This window comes from Saccopteryx bilineata, chromosome 4, assembly GCF_036850765.1.
Source record: "Saccopteryx bilineata isolate mSacBil1 chromosome 4, mSacBil1_pri_phased_curated, whole genome shotgun sequence".
Classification (NCBI taxonomy): domain Eukaryota; kingdom Metazoa; phylum Chordata; class Mammalia; order Chiroptera; family Emballonuridae; genus Saccopteryx; species Saccopteryx bilineata.
The window spans coordinates 118,016,428-118,039,004 of record NC_089493.1 but is presented as its reverse complement, the minus strand read 5'-3'; the positions used below and the strand labels follow the sequence as shown (position 1 = coordinate 118,039,004).

Genomic DNA, 22,577 nt, shown 5'->3' with positions numbered 1-22,577 from the left:
GGCAGCATCACCTTGAAATATGAAAGATGATTATATCATTCTTTGTTCCTCTGAGAAACTAATCATTAGGACTAATCATAAGGAAGTTAAAATTAGAGGAATGGCAGCCAGGTGACAAGGACTCTTCAAGACTCCAGCATAAATTTGCTAAGATTTTCAGATGCATCTGGTTATCAATTTTCTCTACTGCAAAAAGGAAGACCATATCATTTGCACAATTTAAGATTTTAAAGCACATTATTCTGCCTTCATGTGCAGTTGGCTATGGAGGGTTAAAAGAGTGATAGTCCTCGATTAGGGGATGTGACAGGACATGGCTATGTGGCCTTATAAATTCCTTTTGGCAGGAGATTTTCTAACTTGCAAATAAAAACCACATAAAATAATGATGATTCACTCAGAAGTAGAAAATGTAACTGAAATATTTTCTAAATAAATAATGCCAGTGATGCCTTTCTGATCTTTCAGAGTCAGTTATCAAACATTTATAATTATAAATTGAAGTAACTTATTAACTTTTCTCTTTTTTAATTTTTTTAATTTATTATGGTGACATAGGCTAATAAAATTATATAGGTTTCAGGTGTAGAGTTCTATAATACATCATCTGTATATTGTATTGTGTGTTCACCACTCAAAGTCAAGTCTCCTTCTGCCACCATTTATCCCTGCTTTTCCCTCATCTACTTACCCCCACCTCCTTTCCCTCTATTAATCACTGTACTGTTGTTTGTGTCTATGAGTTTGGTGTGATTTCCTTAATCTCTTCACCTTTTTCACCTATTCCCCCAAATCCCCTATTCTGTTACTGCTGTCAGTCTCTTTTCTATATCTATGAGTCTGTTTCTATTTTGTGTGTTTAATTATTTTGCTCATTAGATTCTATATACAATATAAGCGAAATCGTATGGTATTTGTCTTGCTCTGACTGGCCTAATTTCATTCCACATAATATTCACCTTGTCCATCCATGCTGTCACAAAAGGTAAAATTTCTTTCTTTTTTACGGTTGAGTAGTGTTCCATTGTGTAAATGTAACACAGCTTTTACATAACTCATCAACTTAGGGCAGTTGGGCTGCTTCCAAATCTTGGTATTGTAAATAACACTGCAATGAACATTGGAGTGCATATATTCTTTTGAATCAATGTACTATTGAGTTTCTTTATATATATTCCCAGAAGCAGAATTGTTGGATCATAGGGCAGCTCCATTTTTTTTTTTTTTTGAGGAAACTCTATACTGTTTCCACAGTGGCGGCACCAATCTGCATTCCCACCACCAATACATAGTGTTCCTTTTTCTCCACACTCTTGCCAACACTTGTTGTTTGTTCACATATTGATGATAAACATTCTGACAGATGCAATTTTAATTTGCATTACTCTGATTAGTGACATTGAGCATCTTTTTATATGTCAGTTTGCCATTGGTATGTTCTCTTTGGAGAAGTGTCTGTTCAGATACTTTGCTCATTTTTTGATTGGTTTGTTTGTTTTCTTGGTATTGAGTGGTATAAGTTCTTTATTAATTTTGGACTATAACCCTTTATCAGTGCTTATCTTTTCCTTTTGTTGATGGTTTCCATTGCTGTGCAAAAACATTTTAGTTTGATGCAGTCCCATTTGTTATATTCTTTTCTTTCCATATGAATGACTTTTATTTCTTCTTTTTGTCTGATTGATGTAGCTTGGAAAGTGGTGCAAGCAGACATCCCTGTCTTGTTACAGATCCTAAGGCAAATGATTTTAGTTTTATCCACTGAGTATAATGTGGGCTATGGGTTTGTCACATATAGCCTTTATAGTGTGAGGATATGTTCCCTCTATTACCACTTTACTGAGATTTTTGATCATAAATGGATGCTGAATTTTGTCAAATGTTTTCCCTGTAACAAAGTCTATTTGATCATAGTTGTATAATCTTTTTTTTTTTTTTTTTTTTTTTGCTATTTTTCTGAAGTTGGAAATTGAGAGGCAGTCAGACAGACTCCTGCATGCGCCTGACTGGGATCCATTGGCATGCCCACCAGGGGGCGATGCTCTGCCCATCTGGGGCATCGCTCTGTTGCAACCAGAGCCATTCTAGCACCTGAGGCAGAGGCCACAGAGCCATCCTTAGTGCTCGGGCCAACTTTCCTCCAATGGAGCCTTGGCTGCGGGAGGGGAAGAGAAAGACAAAGAGGAAGGAGAGGGGGAGGGGTGGAGAAGCAGATGGGCGCTTCTCCTGTGTGCCCTAGCCGGGAATCAAACCGGGGACTTCTGCACGCCAGGCCGATGCTCTACCACTGAGCCAACCGTCCAGGGGTTGTATAATCTTTTAAATGTAATTCTGAGTCCAGTTTAATAATATTTTGTTGAGGATTTTAGCATCTATGTTCACCAAGGATATTGGCTTATAATTTTATTTCTTTGCAGTGTCTTTATCAGGTTTTGGAATTAAAATAATGTTGGCCTCATAAAATGAACTTGGGGTTTTCCTTCATCTTGAATTTTTTGAAATAGTTTGAGAGTCTACAGCCATACCACCCTGAACGCGCCCGATCTCGTCTGAAATAGTTTGAGAAAGGTGTCAATTCTTTTTATGTTTAGTAAAATTATCCTTTGAAACCATCCAGTCCAGGATTTTTGTTTGTTAAGAGGGGTTTTTTTTTATATTATTATTGCTTCAATTTCATTAGTTATAATTGGTCAGTACAGATTCTGTTATTCTTCTTGATTCAGTTTTGAGATATGTATGTTTCAAGGAATTTATCCATTTCATCCATGTTGTCCAGTTTGTTGGCATAAAGTTGTTCATATTTTTTTTACAATCTCTTGTGGGTTTGTTTGGGTTTTTTTGGAATCAGTTATTAGTTTTCCTCTTTTATTTTGTATTTTATTTATTTGGGTCCTCTCTCTCTCTTTTTTTCATGAGTCTGGTTAAAGGTTTGTCAATCTTGTTTACTTTTTCAAAGAACCAACTCTTGATTTTATTGGTCTTTTGTATTTTTTGGCTCTATTTTATTTATTTATGCTCTGATCTTTATTATTTCTTTCTTTTAATTACTTTGGGCTTTATTTATTGTTATTTTCCTATCTCTTTAAGTGTAAAGTTAAGTTGTTTATTAGAGACTGTTCTTGTTTCTTGAGGTAGGCCTATCACACTATGAATTTTTCTATCAGGATTGCTTTCAGTCTCCCATAGATATTAAATTATTGTGCTTTCATTTTATTTGTTTCAAGATGTCTTTTTATTTCTCCCTTAACCTCATTGTTAACTCATTCATTGTTGCATAACATGTTATTCAGCTTTCACATGTTTGTGTGTTTTTTGTTCTTTTTCTGTTATTGATTTCTAGTTTCATACCGCTATTGTCAGAGAAAATGCTTAATATGAAATCAATCTTCTTAAATTTATTGAGACGTTTTTGGATCCTAACATGTAATCTATCCAAGAAAATATTCCATGTGCATTTGTAAAGAATATATATTCTGCTACTTTATGGCAAAATGCTCTGAGTATATCAAGTAAATCCATCTGATTTAGTGTTATTTAAGGCTTCTGTTTCCTTATTGACTTTCTGTCTTGAAGAGCTATCCATTGATGTCAATGGAGTGTTAAAAATCCTGTACTGTGACTGTGTTACTATTGATATCTCCCTTTACATCTATCAAGAGTTGCTTTATATATTTAGGTGTTCCCCTGTTGGGTACACAAATGTTTACAAGGCTTTTATTCCCTTATAAAATTGACTCCTTTAGCATTATTTAATGTCTTCCTTTGTCTCTTCTTTTGACCATGATTTGAAGTCTAATTTGTCTGATATAAGTATTGTTATCCCAGCTTTTTCTTTCATTTTTATTTGCATGAAATATCTTTTTTCATTCCTTTACTTTTAGTCTGTAACTTTCATTCTGAGGTGGTATTCTTGTGGACAGCATATACATGGGTCTTGTTTTCTTTTCCATTTTGCTATCTTATGTCTTTGATTGGAACATTTAAGCCATTTACATTTAAAGTGATTATTGATAGGTACATATTTATTACCATTTTATTCTTTATAACTATTTTTTATAGATTTTTTTATTATTATTATAGAAGATCCTTTAACATTTCTTGCAATATTAGTTTGGTAGTAATTAACTCCTTTAGCTTTCTTGTGTCTGGGAAGCTCTTTATTTCTCCTTTAATTTTAAATTATAGCCTTGCTGGGTAATGGACACTTGGTTGTAGGTCCTTACTTCTCATTACTTTGGATATTTTATGACAATCCCTTCTGGCCTGAAATAGTTCTGTTGAGAAATCAGCTGACAGCCTATGGAAGCTCTTTTGTAAGCAACTATTTCTCTTTTGCTGATTTTAAGATTTTCTCTTTGTCTTTAACCTTTGCCATTCTAATTATGATGTTTCTTGGTGTGGGTCTTTTTAAGTTCATCTTGTTTGGAACCTTGCACTTCTTAAATTTGTGTATCTTTTTCTTTCACCAGATTAGGCGACTTTTCATTTATTATTTCTTCAAATATGTTCTTGAACCTTTGCTCTCTCTCTCTTTTCTTTCTGGTACCCCTGTGATGTGGATTTTATTTTGTCCCAGAGGTCCCTTAAACTATTCTCATTTGTTAAAATTCTTTTTTCATTTTGTTGCTCTGACTGTTTTCTACATCCTTGTCTCCCAAATTGCTGATTCAACCCCTGCTTCATCCAATCTACTGTTTCTCCTTTCCAGAGTATTCTTCATTTCAAATATTGTATTTTTTAACATTTTTAAAAGATTTTATTTATTCATTTTAGAGAAAACAAAGAGAGTGAAGTGGGGGAGGAGCAAGAAGAATCAACTTCTACATATGCCTTGACCAGATAAGCCCAGTGTTTTGAACTGGCAACCTCAGCATTCAGGTCAACTCTTTTTTTTTTTAATTTTTTTTTTTTTATTTTAGAGAGGAGAGGGAGAGACAGAGGGAGAGAGAGAGAGGAGAGATAGAGAGAGAGAAGGGGGGAGGAGCTGGAAGCATCAACTTCCATATGTGCCTTGACCAGGCAAGCCCAGGGTTTCGAACCGGCGACCTCAGCATTTCCAGGTCGACTCTTTATCCACTGCGCCACCACAGGTCAGGCCAGGTCAACTCTTTATCTACTATACCACCATAGGCCAGGCCTAAATATTATATCCTTAATTTCTGATTGATTCTTTCCATGGTTTGTATGTTTTGTTTTGTTTTGTTTTTATGGTTGCTATGTCTTTGTTGAAGTTCTCACCAAGTTCCTTGAACTTCTGTATAACTCATTTTTTAACCCTATATCTGATGAATTGCTTGCCTCTATTTCATTAAGCTTTTCTTCTGTAGATTTCTTCTGTTCTTTCATTTGGAGCATGTTCCTTTTCTTCCCATTTTGACTGCCTTTTTGTGTATGTTTCCATGTATTAGGTAGAGCTGATATGACTTTTAGTCTTGGTAGGGTGGACTTATATTATAGGTGACCTGTGGGACCAAATGGCACAGCTTCCTTGATCACCTGATCTGGGTGCTCCAGGAATGTTCCTTGTGTGGGTTATTTTGGAACTCTGGGAGGAACTCTGGTGCAGGTCAATGTCAGATGTTGCCTGTGACTGACCCCAGGCAAGCTGTTTGGACCTTCATAGCAATCCACAGTTTGTGGCTGACACTGCTGGGCCTGAGTGTGTGCAAGAAGAACAAAGCTGCATACCAAAATCAGCTTTTACCAGCATTGGGCCCAGAAGCAGTTTAGAAAAAGTCCCCAGGCACCTTGAAATCTATTCTATCTCCACCAGCCTCCATCTAATAGCTGTTTGTTAAGCTCAGATACTGAAAAAGCTCTGGCAATACTTAAGCTGCATGAGGTAGGTTCTCAGTGAGTCACCAGGTAGAGGGAAGTGGAGTTCACCAGACAAATTCAGGTTCAAACTCAGTGCCAGAGCTACATCTGAGGCCACTCAGCAAATTTCTTAAGATATACCAAATCTAATTGTCCCCTGCTGGGTGCCTGCAGACCTTTGTTGTGGCAGGGCTCATGGAGTCATCAGGGTGATACCTAAGAGTTTATTATGTCCAAATAAACCAAGATTTGGCCACATGAAAGGAGGGCTGTATACCAGTTGGGAAAAATGACCACTGGTTCTAGAGTCACACAACTCAGTCTGTTCAAGATTCTGTCAGTAACCTGAGCTCAATGAGATGGTACTGCTAGAAAGCAGGAGGGTGAGTCTAGTAAATTTCAGACTTGGGAGAAGTGATCCCCTACCCTGAGTTACACATCTCAGTCTGTCTTGTATTCTGCCCTAACCTGGGCAGGGTGGGGCCATCAGGAATAGAGAGGGTGGGTCTACCTGAAGCCTGAAAGGTGGGGCTAGATTATCTCCCATGAAGGGGAGGCACCAGTGAGGTTCATAGGAACATGGGGGGAATGGCCCCCACTTCAATACCATACCATTCAGTTACTGATACCCCATGAGTCTGCCCAGACCTTACACCTTGGCCTAGGCAGTTGACTTTTTAGCAAGGCAAAAACTCCACAGGGTGAAGTGCCAGGTGTCCAGAGGTGGGGCTACTGCATTCCCCCAGGCTGATGCCACAATGAAGAGAGTGTCCCACTCAAAAAAGATGGTGTTTGCTGTGCAGGAGAGTAACTCAGTACAGGATCCCAGTGCCTGTCCCCTTAGCTTTCTCCCCAGAGCAACAAACTTCAATTTCAACTCACTTAACTCTAGTCCACTCTGTTGTCTGTCTGCTGGAGCTAAGTTTAAGTGGCTTCAAATGAGATTTTGTGCTTAATTCTTTAGCAGGGTGCCTGTGTCTCAAGCAGACTCCCATCCCTCCATGGAAAACAGAATTCCCACTGATTTTCACAGCCAGATGGTATATGGGTACCTCTTCCTGGCTCTGGTACCCTGGGTTGGAGAGCCCAGTATGGGGTTGAGACCTCATGCTCTTCATGGCAACTTTTAGCTAAGATGTGCTTCCAGAATCTCAGCCACCACCCATGAGAGCAGGCCAACCATTTTCACATCTCTGCTTTTCCCATCAGTCTTGATGTGGCTTCTTCTGTAAGTCCTTGGTTATAAGACTTTTATTCAGCTAATCTTCAGTTGGTTATTCAGGTTGATTTTTCTGTATTTTAATTGTAATTCCAGTTTGGTCCTGGTAGAAGGTGAGTATAATATACATTTAGCCTGCTGCTATCTTGGATCTCTCTATTAATCTTCTGACAATTTTGTTTATCTCCTGTAGGTTTTTTTTTTCTCTTCTTGAAAAACATAAGTTTCTTAAAGATAACTTCTGTTTTCCTTCTTGGAATTAAAACTTTTGTCATAGAGCTAACTACTGCAGTAATACCAGAAGGTGGCAAACAGATATTTCTTCTTATAGAAAAAATGTCTACTGCATTGCTTTAAAACACATTTAATCCCTCTTTATTAGTAGTGGGATTTTCTAAACATTTACATTATTTAAAAACTTAGAAAGATAGGCTCGACTTTTTTAATGATATAATCTTTGAGATGAATCTCTAACCAACTGAGCTGTCTGGCCAGGGCTCAATGATGTAATCAAAAATTATAAGATAAAGGGTTAGATGCACCAACACAATAAAACTTATAAACATATTATTTTATCTCTATTCCAGATTTCTTCACTGAGCCTTAACAATGGAAGGCATGATACAGAATATGCATGACTTTCTTCTCTATATTTCAAGAATTTGCATTCTTAAGCCCAATGTCCCATAGCAATCACCATCCAAGCACAAAAACAGATTGTTTGAAATAACTGGACAAGTTTGCTGAATCAGTTTGAATGTTTCTAGACAGCTGAATAACATTTAACTTGGTTTTGGATCTGAGAAACCAAATTTAATGTATAAAAGCCTTCAAGACAACAGACATATTTTATTCTTCTCCATCTAGCACAAAGCAATTTAATTAAATAGGTATTTAACAAGAATGTACTACTACAAATGCTGTGGAGAACTTTAGTGAGGTAGAAAACAGCTTTCTATCTTCAGGCAGCTTACAATTAAATTGTATGAAAAAAAACACATATATTTATAAAATTGCTAAATAAAAATAATGTAAATGTGGTAGACAGAATTCTAAGATGGCTCCCATGATCTCCAACTCCTCTTATTGCTCCTCTGATTATGTTACACTATTTGGCAAAAGGGATTTTGAAGATGTAATTGAACTTACTAATCAGTTGACCATAAGCTGAAGGCATTATCCTTGTAAACCTAATATAATCACAGGAGCACTTTAAAAGTAGAAAGAGTTTTCTCCAGCTAGTTCCATAAGAGGAGGTCAGAAATATTCAGAGTAAGAGGGATTTGACATTGCTGACTTAGAGATGTACAAAGCCATGTAGCAGGAAGTGCAATCAGCCTCTAGAAGCTGAGAGAGGCCTCCAGCTAATAGCCAGCAAGGTAACAAGAACCTTTATCTCACAGCCTCAAGGCACTATACTCTACCAACAGCCAGAATGAGCTTAGAAGTAAATTCTCTACCAAGTCTCCAGACAGGAGCTCAGACTGACACCTGATTTCAACTTCATAAAAACCTTAAGCAGAGAATACAATTGAGTCCCTCTGGACTTCTGACCTATAGCACTGTTAGATAATAGATGTTGTTTTTAACTGCTAAATTTATGGTTGTGACACAGCAATAGAATTTTAAATAATGTAAATATAATATACAAGTAAATAACAAAAAAGATGATGTGTATAAAAATTTAAAGAAGAAAGATTAACATGGTTGAAATGGAGGTCTTCTTGTGTTGCAAGAATCATGTATATTCCTACCTTTTAGACTTTTGCACATTCTTTCTTGCTTCTAGTGGCCTTTACTTAATTAGGTATTCATCAACACAGGGCCTACCTCTTCCCTAATGCATTCTCTGACATCTCTCATCTATAGTCATCTCTCTCATCAATGAGCCTCTGTTGAATTCGTACTTATTTCTGAGAACCTTTCCACCGATTTCATTGTTTCATGTTTTATTTTTTCTCTCAATGCCCAAGCTTGTAAGCTCAATTATCTTTGGGTTTTCCCAAATAAGCAAATAAGTTATTATTAAGTACTTGACTGAAAATATACCCTAGCTATTGAATAAAATAGCCAGGACTTTTGTCTTGAATAAAATGCATAAAATTTTGTATTCATCTTACTTAAACCAAATTAAGGATTTCCTTTTTTCTCATCATGTTCACTGCTAAATACTTAAACATACCTCCTTCTGAAACACAGTTTTAAAATAACTGCACAATTGGATTTATGTGTTCAGTGTTGACCACAGACTCAATTTCACTTAAGACACAGATTGGTTAAAATGCCCTTGATGTAAAAACTTGCATACTCATTCAATTCTTATCAAGAGTTGAACTATACCAGGGTGCTATTTTTACATTGCTAAAATTACTTACGGAGAAATCATTTCAGTGGCCTCATCTACTACTCAGAATGTAAAGGCTTTAATGTAGAAATATTATCTTTATATTTTGTTATATTTTGTTAATATTTTGTTAATATTTATGGTCATCTGAAACCATTATCTGGGGCTGAAAAACTTTTTCTCTCTCTGATACAGTCCTGTCCTCAAGTGACTGAGTGTATTTTGTTCTTCACAAGATGATTATCTGAAGAAAAATAATTGTTGCCTGACCAGACAGTGGTGCAGTGGATAGAGTGTCGGACTGGGATGTGAAGGACCCAGGTTCAAAACCCCACAGTTGCTCATTTCAGCGTGGGCTCATCTGGTTTGAACAAGGCTCACCAGCTTGAGCCCAAGGTCGTTGGCTTGAGCAAGGGGTCACTTGATCTGCTGTAGCCCCCCCCCCAGTCAAGGAACATATGAGAAAGCAGTCAATGAACAACTAAGGTGCTGCAATGAATAATTGATACTCTTCATCTCTTTCCCTTACTATCTGTCAGTCCTCTCTCTGTCTCTGTTACAAAAAAAAATTTTTTGGCCATGGTTGGTTGGCTCAGTGGTAGAGTGTCAGACTGGCGTGTGGGGGACCTGGGTTCGGTTCCTGGCCAGGGCGCACAGGAGAGGTGCCCATTTGCTTCTCCACCCCCCCTCCTTCTTCTCTGTCTCTCTCTTCCCCTCCCGCAGCCAGGGCTCCATTGGAGCAAAGATGGCCGGGGCACTGGGGATAGCTCCTTGGCCTCTGCCCCAGGCGCTAGAGTGGCTCTGGTCGCGGCCGAGCGACGCCCCAGAGGGGCAGAGCATCGCCCCCTGGTGGGCAGAGCGTCGCCCCTGGTGGGCGTGCCGGGTGGATCCCAGTCGGGCGCATGCGGGAGTCTGTCTAACTGTCTCTCCCTGTTTCCGGCTTCAGAGGAATACAAAAAAAAAAAAAAAAAAAAAAAATTTTTTTTTTTTTAAAGAAAAGAACAATAATTGTCTCCAAAAAATGGTTGGTGCTAAAAACTTAATTGTTTTTCTCAAAATCTTCACAAATTTAGATTTATACAACATCAATACCAATTCTCTGGCAATATATACTGCTCACAAAAAATACGAAGCAATAAAGTATCCCCTAATTTTTGTGAGCAGTGTGCCTCAAAAAGATTTCACTTATTTTCCAAAGTCTTTTTTAAAGCACTTTTTCTTTACTTTTCTATTGTCCACCACCCCTTCCAGGAAGCTAATCATTCTCTAAAAAAGTTTGCAGTAGTTCCACTATTCATAAAGTCAAATCACTAAGAACAATTTTAAAAATAGGTAACTTCAATGTCATTTTTACAGAAGGGAGCCATGGACCAAAGTCAGAAGATTTTGATTTCAGTTTAATTCTTCCACTTATAGCCAGTACCATCTTTTATCTTCCCTGTCCCCCATATGATACATCTATCAAATGGAGGTAAACATACTTACCCAGAAGAGATCATGAGATGACAGAGAGAATCAAATTATGTCAAATACATTACATTTACTTTGAAAGCAGCAAAATGTTTTATGAATTAAAGGCACCTGATTATTGGTAAATTTAGATTATAAATTATATACCATATGCATAGATAACAAACTCTCAAAATCTTATATTTTTCTCAAAGTTCAAGTAAAAAGTGATTTTCTATTCAATAGATATTTATAAAAGGGAGCAAGAAACTGAAAAACTTTTTGAAAAAGTAATGATAGAAAACATCCTTAAGTTGATGAAAGAAATAGACATACAAGTCTAGGAAGCACAGAGTCCCAAACAACATGAATCTAAAGAGGCACACACCAAGATATACCGTAATTAAAATACAGAAGTTTCTTTAACCTTAAGAGAAAATCTTAAAAGCAGCAAGAGAAAAGCAGTTACCATATTTCCTCATGTATAAGAAACACTTTTTTAGAAAAATTTGGGGTCTAAAAACTGTGTGTGTCTTATACAGTTGTTGTAGATTTTTTTGTTTGCATTTCCCACTTTTTCATGCTGATTTTGCACTCATTGTTGAAGACAGTGATTCATCATCAGACACAGATGAGGACAAGCTAATGGATGGGAGTTTTGACAATGATGAGAAGTTGTTTGATTATTACGATGACAAAAATTTGAGTTCAATAATTTTAAGTAATACATTTCTTTACAAATATTGGGTCCCAAATTAAGGTGCATCTTATACATGGGAGCATCTTATACATGGGGAAATAGTTACTTACAAGGGAGCTCTCAAAAGACTGTCATCTGATTTCTAAACAGATACTTCTCAAACAAGAAAAAGTTAAAGAAGTTTATTACCACCAAATCAGTATTGTATGAAATGTTAAAGAGTCTGCTTTAAGAAGAAAAATAATGATAAAAAATATAAACAATAAAATGGCAATCAATACATATCTATCAGCAATTGAATCTAAAAAAAACAAAATAAACAAGCAGAAAGGAAACAAATTCATAGATACTGAGAACATTTTGATGGCTGCCTGATTGGAAGAGGATTAGAACGATGGGCAAAAAAGACAAAAGAATTAAGAAGTACAAATTGGTTGTTACAAAATAGTCATGGGGATATCAAGTACAACATAAAGAAAATAGACAATAATATTTTAATACTTAGGTAAGGTGTCAGATGGGTATAAAACTTACTGGGATTATCACTTAGTAAGTTAGGCAATGTATAATCACTGGGTGGTACACCTGAAACTAATGTACAATACTATCGTATGTCAACTGTAATTGAAAAATAAAAAATTATGTTAAAAATCTATAAATCTATTATAATATGAAACATATTAAAATATATTATAATTAATTATATATTATTATCTATGCTAATTAGCACTCATCCACTAGGATTACTGCTTCACATTCATTATGTCACTTAGTTCTCACAACAACCACAATCTTAGGAGGTAGGAATCATTATCTTCCATTCTACAGATGAGTCATACAAAGTTTAGAGAATGTCAGAGACCTGGCAAAGACTACAGATAAAAGATAGAGGGACTGAGATTCACACATTGGTGTGTGGTCTCCAAAATCCTTACAATTTACTGCCTCCCATATATTAGAGTACAAGAAAGAATAGTATACAACAAAATCATTAAGTACAATGGATCAGAGAAGGGATCTGGACCAAGAAGGGAAGGTTTCATGGAAGCAGTGATGTGCATGTTATTTTCAGATTGCTGACTATTCTATGAAGCTCTAAGTATAGCATATGCACAGAATGGATACTTAACAAATATTCACTGAATAAATAAAACAAAAGTGATTTTCCTAGATCTGATACTAAGCATTTAATTTTAGGAATCTACTAATTTCATTGTTTCTTTCTATTTCTTGATTGATAAACTTCCTTCTTCCCTTATTTACCTGCCTTGCTTAACATTTAGTTTGCATGCACAAATCCAGATACTCAGATACTCTGAGTTCTCACTAATGCTATCATTCTGAGCCATGATCATATTGAGAATCCATTTGAAAATCAGTCATGCAAAAACCCTCTAAAGATTTAATTGCTGGTTTCTAAAAGACTCAGAACATGCAAAAGAATTGACTCTAAAGGAATACAGTATTTTCAGAACAAGACTTTGTAAATAATAGAAATTTTCATCTGGAGAAATGATCATCAATTAGCCTTTTAGTAATAACTATTATGCTCTTCCATCTGGCAAGCTATTCATTTTTGCCTTTTAAATTGAGCTAAAAGACCATTGGGCTAGCATTTATTTCCCTAGTCTATATTTCTGGGTTTCATTCAGTGTACTGTTGAGAATATCATGCAAAATGGCATTTTTGTATTTTATTCTTTGCTAAATATTGAAATTGGACAATCAAAGTGGTTAAAGTGATTTCTCTCTGTGATCTACCTAAAATTAGTATTCTATATTAGCCTAGACTCCTCATTTTGAAAGTAATACAAAACCCAATTCAAACTGGCTTAAAAAATAAAGAGAATATATTGATTCATATAACTGTAAAGTTAAGAGAAATGGAAGACTTCAGTGTTGGTCTGATTTAGCAGATCAACCTGGTTTCTTCTCTGAACCCAGGGACAAAGACAAATGTGATAAGGGTTAAAAAGAACTAGGACCCAGCACTAGAATTGTGGTACAGTCACCCTCTCCCCATTTCATCTCACCCTGAACTGCATGGCTACTACAAAATGGAGGAAAGATGAAATGGTGGAGACAACCACAGTATCCACTATACAATTCTAATGGTCAGGTCAGATGGTCCTTCCTTACATTTCACCAAATTGCTGCTGTCTATGTCATTCCTTAATCCACAAGATTTTCTAGGATTTATCTTCCTAGCAACCAATCCCCTAGATTCCTTCCTTATGTTCCATGGAGTAAGCAGACTAGGGAAACAGTCTTCAAATTGTGAATGAAAGTTAAAGAAAAGGTACCACCAATTATAGCCAAGTATTTGATATAGTGGTTTATCAAAACACAGATTCCTAGGCTTATCCAAACCCCATACTATGATATAGGCATTCCAAAGGAGGTACACTTGGAAAGGCAAAACAAGCAGCTTTACAGTTTTGAGTACAACAGCTTTTCAGGATTCAATGAGGATACTTTCCTCAATGGCAGATACCCGGACACCAAAGTATAATTCCCCAAGATTTTTTCTCCCAAGATTTCCTTCAGGAACTGGTAGGAACATTTATTTGTGTGGTGGTGATCTACCCAGCAAAGCGTTCAGTGGTGATTGTAACAATTTTAACATTAATTCCCCTCCCACAGCCAAGGCTCTACTGGAGCAAAGTTGGCTTGGGCACTGAGGATGGCTCCATGGCCTCCACCTCAGGTGCTAGAATGGCTCCAGTCACATAGGAGCAATGCCCCAGATGGGAACAGCATTGACCCCTAGTGGAATGCTGGATGAATCCCAGTTGGGTACATGCAGGAGTCTGTCTGTCTGCCTCCTCACTTCTCACTTCAGAAAAATACATAGGCCCTGGCTGGATGGCTCAGCGGTAGAGCATCGGCCTGGCGTGTGGGGGACCCGGGTTCGATTCCTGGACAGAGCACATAGGAGAAGCACCCATTTGCTTCTCCACCCCCCCCTCCTTCTTCTCTGTCTCTCTCTCTTCCCCTCTCAAAGCCAAGGCTCCATTGGAGCAAAGATGGCCCGGGCGCTGGGGATGGCTCCTTGGCCTCTGCCCCAGGCACTAGAGTGGCTCTGGTCGTGGCAGAGCGATGCCCCGGAGGGACAGAGCATCGCCCCCTGGTGGGCAGAGCATCGCCTCTGGTGGGTGTGCCGGGTGGATCCTGGTCGGGTGCATGCGGGAGTCTGTCTGACTGTCTCTCCCCATTTCCAGCTTCAGAAAAATACAAAGAAAAAAAAAAAGAAAAAAAAAAGAAAAATACATAGATACATACATACATATTTTAAAAATTAAAATAAAAACTATTTTAACATTAATTAATATTACTAAATGCTTTGGCTTGATACCTCAAGGTAATATTTTTTCCAGAAGTAAACCAATTAATAGCATCTAAATGTATTAGATGTATGTATCTAGAATGTATTTTTCCATCTAAAAAAAGACTACTTAAAAACCCTACACTGCAAACAAAATACCTCTAAAGGAAGAAATCAAAACAAATGCCTGTGTAAGAGTAGAATGTGGTTTGGTTTGGACAATCTACTTTGAAAATAGAAAATTGTAAAGATAAGCCCCCTGTACACAAAACATGAGACACGTTCAACTAAATTTCCTTTTATCTTTATTTATGTGACAACTTGTATTATCACTTTCAAATGGACTTCTGTATTCTGAACCCAGAATTAGAATTAATATTTGTAGCAAAGTTTCATCAAATTCATCACTCAGAAAAGTAAAGCTTTATAAATCTCATTTAAACATGGTTTGTTGTCCTGGCCGGTTGCCTCAGTGGTAGAGCATCGGCCTGGCATGCAGGAGTCCCAGGTTCGATTTCCGGCCAGGGCACACAGGAGAAGCGCCCATCTGCTTCTCCACCCCTCCCCCTCTCTTTCCTCCCTGTCTCTCTCTTCCCCTGCCACAGCCAAGGCTCCATTGGAGCAAAGATGGCCCGGGCGCTGAGGATGGCTCCATGGCCTTTGCCTTAGGTGCTAGAATGGCTCTCGATGCAACAGAGTGACGCTCCAGAGGGGCAGAGCATCGCCCCCTGGTGGGCATGCCAAGTGGATCCCAGTCGGGCTTATGTGGGAGTCTGTCTGACTGCCTCCCAGTTTCCAGCTTCGGAAAAATGAAGAAAAATAAGTAAATAAATAAAATAAAAAAATAAACATGGTTTGTTTGTCTGGTAAACAAAATGCATTGTTTATTTTAAATGCTAAAGAAAAAAACCTAGTAGAGATACCACCTTGATTCCCTCTACTATTGATCCATGGAAAGAATTTACTAATATTACTGAAAGAGTTGAATGCCAGAGTCTTTGTTTTCTACTTATTTAGCATAAAAAAAATTCCCAGGATAAGGTAAGAATCCTGGTTCTTTGTTCCAAGTTGAAAAATTTCTCACATTTCTCAGTCATTGTTACTGGATAGAATTATGGAGTATTAACTACTTTCATTTACAACTTATACTAATAAAAATAAACATGTTGTCTTTTAAGAAGAAATTATTTTCACTCTCAAGTTATTTTTCCTTCTATCTTTCTGATAAGAAAAAAGTTCTTCAGAGAAGAAGCCACAACTGCAAAGTTTTAGTATATTCCTTTTATAGACTAATCTATCTTGTAAAAAGAATCTATATTGTAACTGAAAAAATGCTTTCCAAGAACAAACTTTCCTAAACAGTTCAAAGATCATAAATTTAGTAAACTTTTCTTCTAGTAATGATAAAAGACAGATAGCATAAGACATGGAGAAGATTATAGCTCTAATACTGTTAGTACCTTGGTAAACATCCTTCTTGAGCAACAAAAAAATAAAATATTTTTATTTCAGAAATAAAGATGGTTGTTTTCTAGTAACTGTAAATAATGGTTGATATTTCAAGTAAACTGATTGCTGATCTGAGCTAGAGCCCAGAGGTCTAAGCCCACCCCCAAATGAGGTATACCAGCCAGAGGACCAAAATGTAGACCCAAGTTTTTTCAGAGACCATGTCCATGCAGTTTAGTTGAGACATCAAAACCAGGCACCAAGGCAGAAGACAGGTGTGAGTTGGAAATTTAAACCAGAATAGAAGGTAAGGAGGGAGAGAGGACACAGCAGAGGCTTGGAATGTAATGTTCCCCTAAGCCTCTAGGCATACCTGGATGACCTTTTAATAGTACCTGGGAACTCCAGCATTGGATATGAAGGGTCTGTTAAAAAAAAAAAAAAAAAAAAAAAAAAGCCAAGTTGCTCAGATATACCTAAGAAGTGCACAGAATTCTGCTCAGATCAATTTGAGAGATTTTTCAAATTGTCTGCATCCATGCTTGAGGCAACTTTGTTATCGCAGAAAGTGTTAAACATCCTTGTCAGAATGACCTGCAACTTTCTGGAAACGATAAGGTTTGATTGTTCAATATATGTAAAATATTTTTTCCAAATTCCAAATGGGAAAATAGCGAACTTCCTTAAAGGTTCCCTTTTGCGATAGTGTAAAGCACCATTCTCTCCCAGAGAATGAGAATGTCCAACTCAAGTTTTTATATGAGACACACACTGAAAGCACCTATTTCTGAATGTGTAGGTAAGATTTAGAGTTCCACTAATTATGCTAGGCCCTCTCTTTCAATTTTTATCTTTGTCCCAAGATTTCTGAAGATCGTTAGGAGAGCTCAGAGTCATCACGCATGCCATGAGAACATGTGTTCCTGCTTACCGCATTGAGTTCTAAGAACATTGGCCAGTGAAAGATGAGTTTATAGAAACACAGGGTAAGAATTTGAAAAATTGTTTTGTGGGAGACAGAGGACTAGAATGGAAATCTCAACACAAATCCTTACTTGTCTTCTGAACTTTCCAAGCAAATGTTTAAAAGTAACTCTACATTCATCCACAACCCCAACCACATACAGGTAAATAGCATAGGCAATGTCATCTAACCAGGAGATAAAACCCTGTCATCAGGTTTCAAGCATCCTTCACAAACTGAGCTAATCAAATTTCCACAACTGAAAGTCACCCAAATAGCTATGCTTTATCCTTGATAGTTTTCCTACAAACTCAGGTAAAAATGTCTATCTACTATTTTAAATTGACCCCACTCTTTTCCTCTAGCCCCAAGCTGTTAAATAACAAAATAATTACTTGATCATCATTTCTTTAAAAAAAATAATAGTTCTTAATAAATCAAGTAGTTTTTCCCCCAGATTTCAAAACAAACACCTTTAAAAAATATGGTAAGTCTGATGATTACATTCTCTTTGAAATACAAACCTGCTTTTGAAATGTAATGAAATTTAAAAATGCATATTTCATTAGGAAAAAGTTTTCATTAAAAGTGTATATGGTGCTCACTTTGGCAGCACATATACTAAAATTGGAACGATACAGAGAAGATTAGCATGGCCCCTGCGCAAGGATGACATGCAAATTCGTGAAGCGTTCCATATTTAAAAAAAAAAAAAAAAGTGTATATGGACTACATCTTACAGAACTTGTGCATTTCTGGAAAAAAAATATCTAGTAAATATGGATATATAATATATTTACTGACTTTACATAAAATACAAAGCCATGGGATACTGACTAGCTCTTATAGCTTTAAGGGAAGATATTAATTTATGCAATTTCCTGTCTTCAGCAAATAAAATACTATCCCACTTTATGGATAATCAACTGAAGATTAAAGAAATGAAATGACTCACCCAAGGTCACAGAGTTAATGAGTGGAAAATACAATAGTAGACCCCAGTTTTCATGCCTCCTAATAAAGTGTTTCTTTGTTACTGCCACAAATATTTTAATCACTTATTTTAGAAAATTATGTTTTTCTAATCATATTTATTATACATTAGAAAAAGTATAATATCTATGTGATTTCAATAATTAAAAAATAACCTAATAGGATAAGAAGTCATTCTGCTTATATTATCACATCCCCCTTCTATAACTCTCCTGCAGAATGGAATGTATATCACTGGATAGGAATAAAACCAACAGGAGTGGAATCATAAAATTTAAGTTTACAAGTGACTGAGCGAAAAAAATCAAGAAGTAAAAGAGACCCAATTAATCAGCATCTCCATGATATAAGATAGCAAAATTAGTAATATTGTTTTATTATAAATATGTGTACATATACACACATAAAAACATATGTATATATTTACCATGGGGTAAACATATATGAAAAAATAACCCTAAAAATGATATCTGTTGGTATCCTGATATCTGCAGGTATATACATTCCAAGTTTCAAACAACTAATATAAAATTTCATTCTGTAAACATAGACATTAAGATCTGTATATTTTATACCTTCCTCTTGCATTTGAATTCCATTAAGAAAAGTATGTAATATAGTTAGTTAAGTCTTAGGTATCTAAACTCCTCAGAAAATGACTCATTTTAAAGAGTTAAGCTTATATCTTTAAAAAGCAAATTATTTTTATTTTTATCATCTAGAATAGAAATCTTTCTAGAGCTAGCTATTCCTTGCCTTCTTAACCAAAGTAGACCAAAAATAATTTAAATAATTTTTCCTCAATTTACTTAGAATCCTTTATTTTTAATAATTTTATTTTTTTAATGGGGTGACATCAATAAATCAGGATACATATATTCAAAGATAACAAGTCCAGGTTATCTTGTCGTTCAATTATGTTGCATACCCACCACCCAAAGTCAGATTGTCCTCTGTCACCTTCTACCTTGTTTTCTTTGTGCCCCTCCCCACCCCCTATACCTCTCCCATTCCCGCCACCCCCCCGTAACCACCACACTCTTATCAATGTCTCTTAGTTTCACTATTATGTCCCACCTACGTATGGAATAATACAGTTCCTGTTTTTTTTCTGATTTACTTATTTCGCTTCGTATCATGTTATCAAGATCCCACCATTTTGCTGTAAATGTTCCGATGTCATCATTTCTTATGGCTGAGTAGTATTCCATAGTGTATATGTGCCACATCTTCTTTATCCAGTCATCTATTGAAGGGCTTTTTGGTTGTTTCCATGTCCTGGCCACTGTGAACAATGCTGCAATAAACATGGGGCTGCATGTGTCTTTACGTATCAATGTTTCTGAGTTTTGGGGATATATACCCAGTAGAGGGATTGCTGGGTCATAAGGTAGTTCTATTTTCAGTTTTTAGAGGAACCACCATACTTTCTTCCATAATGGTTGTACTACTTTACATTCCCACCAACAGTGTATGAGGGTTCCTTTTTCTCCACAGCCTCTCCAACATTTGCTATTACCTGACTTGCTAATAACAGCTAATCGAACAGGTGTGAGGTGGTATCTCATTGCCGTTTTGATTTGCATTTCTCTAATAGCTAAAGAAGATGAGCATCTTTTCATATATCTGTTGGCCATTTGTATTTCTTCCTGGGAGAAGTGTCTATTCATATCCTCTTCCCATTTTTTTATTGGATTGTTTGTTTGTTTGTTGTTGAGTTTTATGAGTTCTTTGTATATTTTGGATATTAGGCCCTTATCTGAGCTGTTGTTTGAAAATATCATTTCCCATTTAGTTGGCTTTCTGTTTATTTTGTTATCAGTTTCCCTTGCTGAGCAAAAACTTCTTAGTCTGATGTAGTCCCATTCATTAATTTTTGCCTTCACTTCTTTTGCCTGTGGAGTCAAATTCATAAAATGCTCTTTAAAACCCAGGTCCATGAGTTGAGTACCTATGTCTTCTTCTATGTACTTAATTGTTTCAGGTCTTATGTTTAGATCTTTGATCCATTTTGAGTTAATTTTTGTACAGGGGGAGAGACTGTAGTCCAGTTTCATTCTTTTGCATGTGGCTTTCCAGTTTTCCCAGCACCATTTATTGAAGAGGCTTTCCTATCTCCATTGTGTGTTGTTGACCCCTTTATCAAAAATTATTTGACTATATATATGTGGTTTTATTTCTGGACTTTCTATTCTGTTCCATTGGTCTGAGTGTCTATTTTTCTGCCAATACCATGCTGTTTTGATTGTCGTGGCCCTATAATAGAGTTTGAAGTCAGGTATTGTTATGCCCCCAGCTTCATTCTTTTTCTTTAGGATTGCTTTGGCTATTCGGGGTTTTTTATAGTTCCATATAAATCTGATGATTTTTTGCTCTATTTCTTTAAAAAATGTCATTGGAAGTTTGATGGGAATTGCATTAAATTTGTATATTGCTTTGGGTAATATAGCCATCTTGATTATATTTATTCTTCCTAGCCAAGAACAAGGTATATTCTTCCATCTCATTATATCTTTTTCGATTTCCCTTAACAATGGTTTATAGTTTTCATTATATAAGTCCTTTACATTCTTTGTTATGTTTATTCCTAAGTATTTTATTTTTTTTGTTGCAATCGTGAAAGGGATTATTCTTTTGAGTTCCTTCTCAGTTGTTTCATTGTTGGCATATAGAAAGGCTATTGATTTCTGTATGTTAATTTTATATCCTGCGACCTTACTGTATTGGCTTATTGTTTCTAGTAGTCTTTTTGTGGATTCTTTGGGGTTTTCGATGTATAGGATCATATCATCTGCAAAAAGTGATACCTTTACTTCTTCTTTTCCGATATGGATGCCTTTTATTTCTTTGTCTTGTCTGATTGCTGTGGCGAGAACCTCTAGTACCACATTAAATAAGAGTGGAGAGAGTGGACAACCCTGTCTTGTTCCTGATTTAAGGGGGAAAGCCTTCAGTTTAGTGCCATTTAATATGATGTTAGCTTATGGTTTATCATATATGGCCTTTATCATGTTGAGATATTTTCCTTCTATACCCATTTTGTTGAGAGTCTTAAACATAAAATTGTGTTGTATTTTATCGAAACCCTTTTCTGCGTCTATTGATAAGATCATGTGGTTTTTGTTCTTTGTTTTGTTGATATGGTGTATTACATTAACCGTTTTACGTATGTTGAACCATCCTTGAGATTCTGGGATGAATCCCACTTGATCATGATGTATTATTTTTTTAATATGTAGTTGTATTCAATTTGCTAGTATTTTGTTTAGTATTTTAGCATCTGTATTCATTAGAGATATTGGTCTGTAGTTTTCTTTTTTTGTGCCATCCTTGCCTGGTTTTGGTATGAGGGTTATGTTGGCCTCATAAAATGTGTTTGGAAGTATTGCTTCTTCTTCAATTTTTTGGAAGACTTTGAGTAGAATAGGAACCAAGTCTTCTTTGAATGTTTGATAAAATTCGCTGGTATAGCCATCAGGGCCTGGACTTTCATTTTTGGGGAGGTTTTTAATGGTTTTTTCTATTTCTTCTCTACTGATAGGTCTGTTTAGGCTTTCTGCTTCTTCTTGACTCAGTCTAGGAAGGTTGTATTTTTCTAGGAATTTATCCATTTCTTCTAGGTTGTTGAATTTAGTGGCATAAAGTGTTTCATAGTATTCTACAATAATTCTTTGTATATCTATGATGTCTGTGGTGATTTCTCCTCTTTCATTTTGGATTTTGTTTATATGAGTTCTTTCTCTTTTTTCCTTGGTAAGTCTTGCCAAGGGTTTGTCAATTTTGTTGATCTTTTCAAAGAACCAGCTCCTTGTTCTATTAATTTTTTCTATAGTTTTTCTGTTCTCTAATTCATTTATTTCTGCTCTGATTTTTATTATCTCCTTTCTTCGGCTGGTTTTGGGTTGTCTTTGTTCTTCTTTTTCTAGTTCCTTAAGGTGGGAAGTTAAGTGGTTCACTTGGGCTCTCTCTTGTTTGTTCATATATGCCTGAAGTGATATGAACTTCCCTCTTATCACTGCTTTTGCTGCATCCCATAGATTCTGATATGTCATATTGTCATTTTCATTAGTCTGTATATATCTTTTGATCTCTGCACTTATTTCTTCTTGGACCCATTCATTTTTTAAAAGTATGTTGTTTAGTTTCCACATTTTTGTGGGATTTTTTTCCACTTTTTTGCAGTTGAATTCTAGTTTCAAGGCTTTATGATCAGAAAATATGGTTGGTACAATTTCAATTTTTCTGAATTTGCTGATGTTGTTTTTGTGGCCCAACATATGGTCAATTCTTGAGAATGATCCATGTACGCTGGAGAAAA

At 36.2% G+C, this 22,577-nt stretch overlaps 1 non-coding gene across 1 annotated transcript; it reads left to right on the top strand.

Annotated features, from left to right (window-relative positions):
* Nucleotides 1–17,863: 17,863 nt before the first annotated feature.
* LOC136336906 (U6 spliceosomal RNA) lies at nt 17,864–17,970 on the top strand. The gene has a single exon (XR_010731641.1). It is a non-coding gene; the product is annotated as a U6 spliceosomal RNA (small nuclear RNA).
* Nucleotides 17,971–22,577: the final 4,607 nt, after the last annotated feature.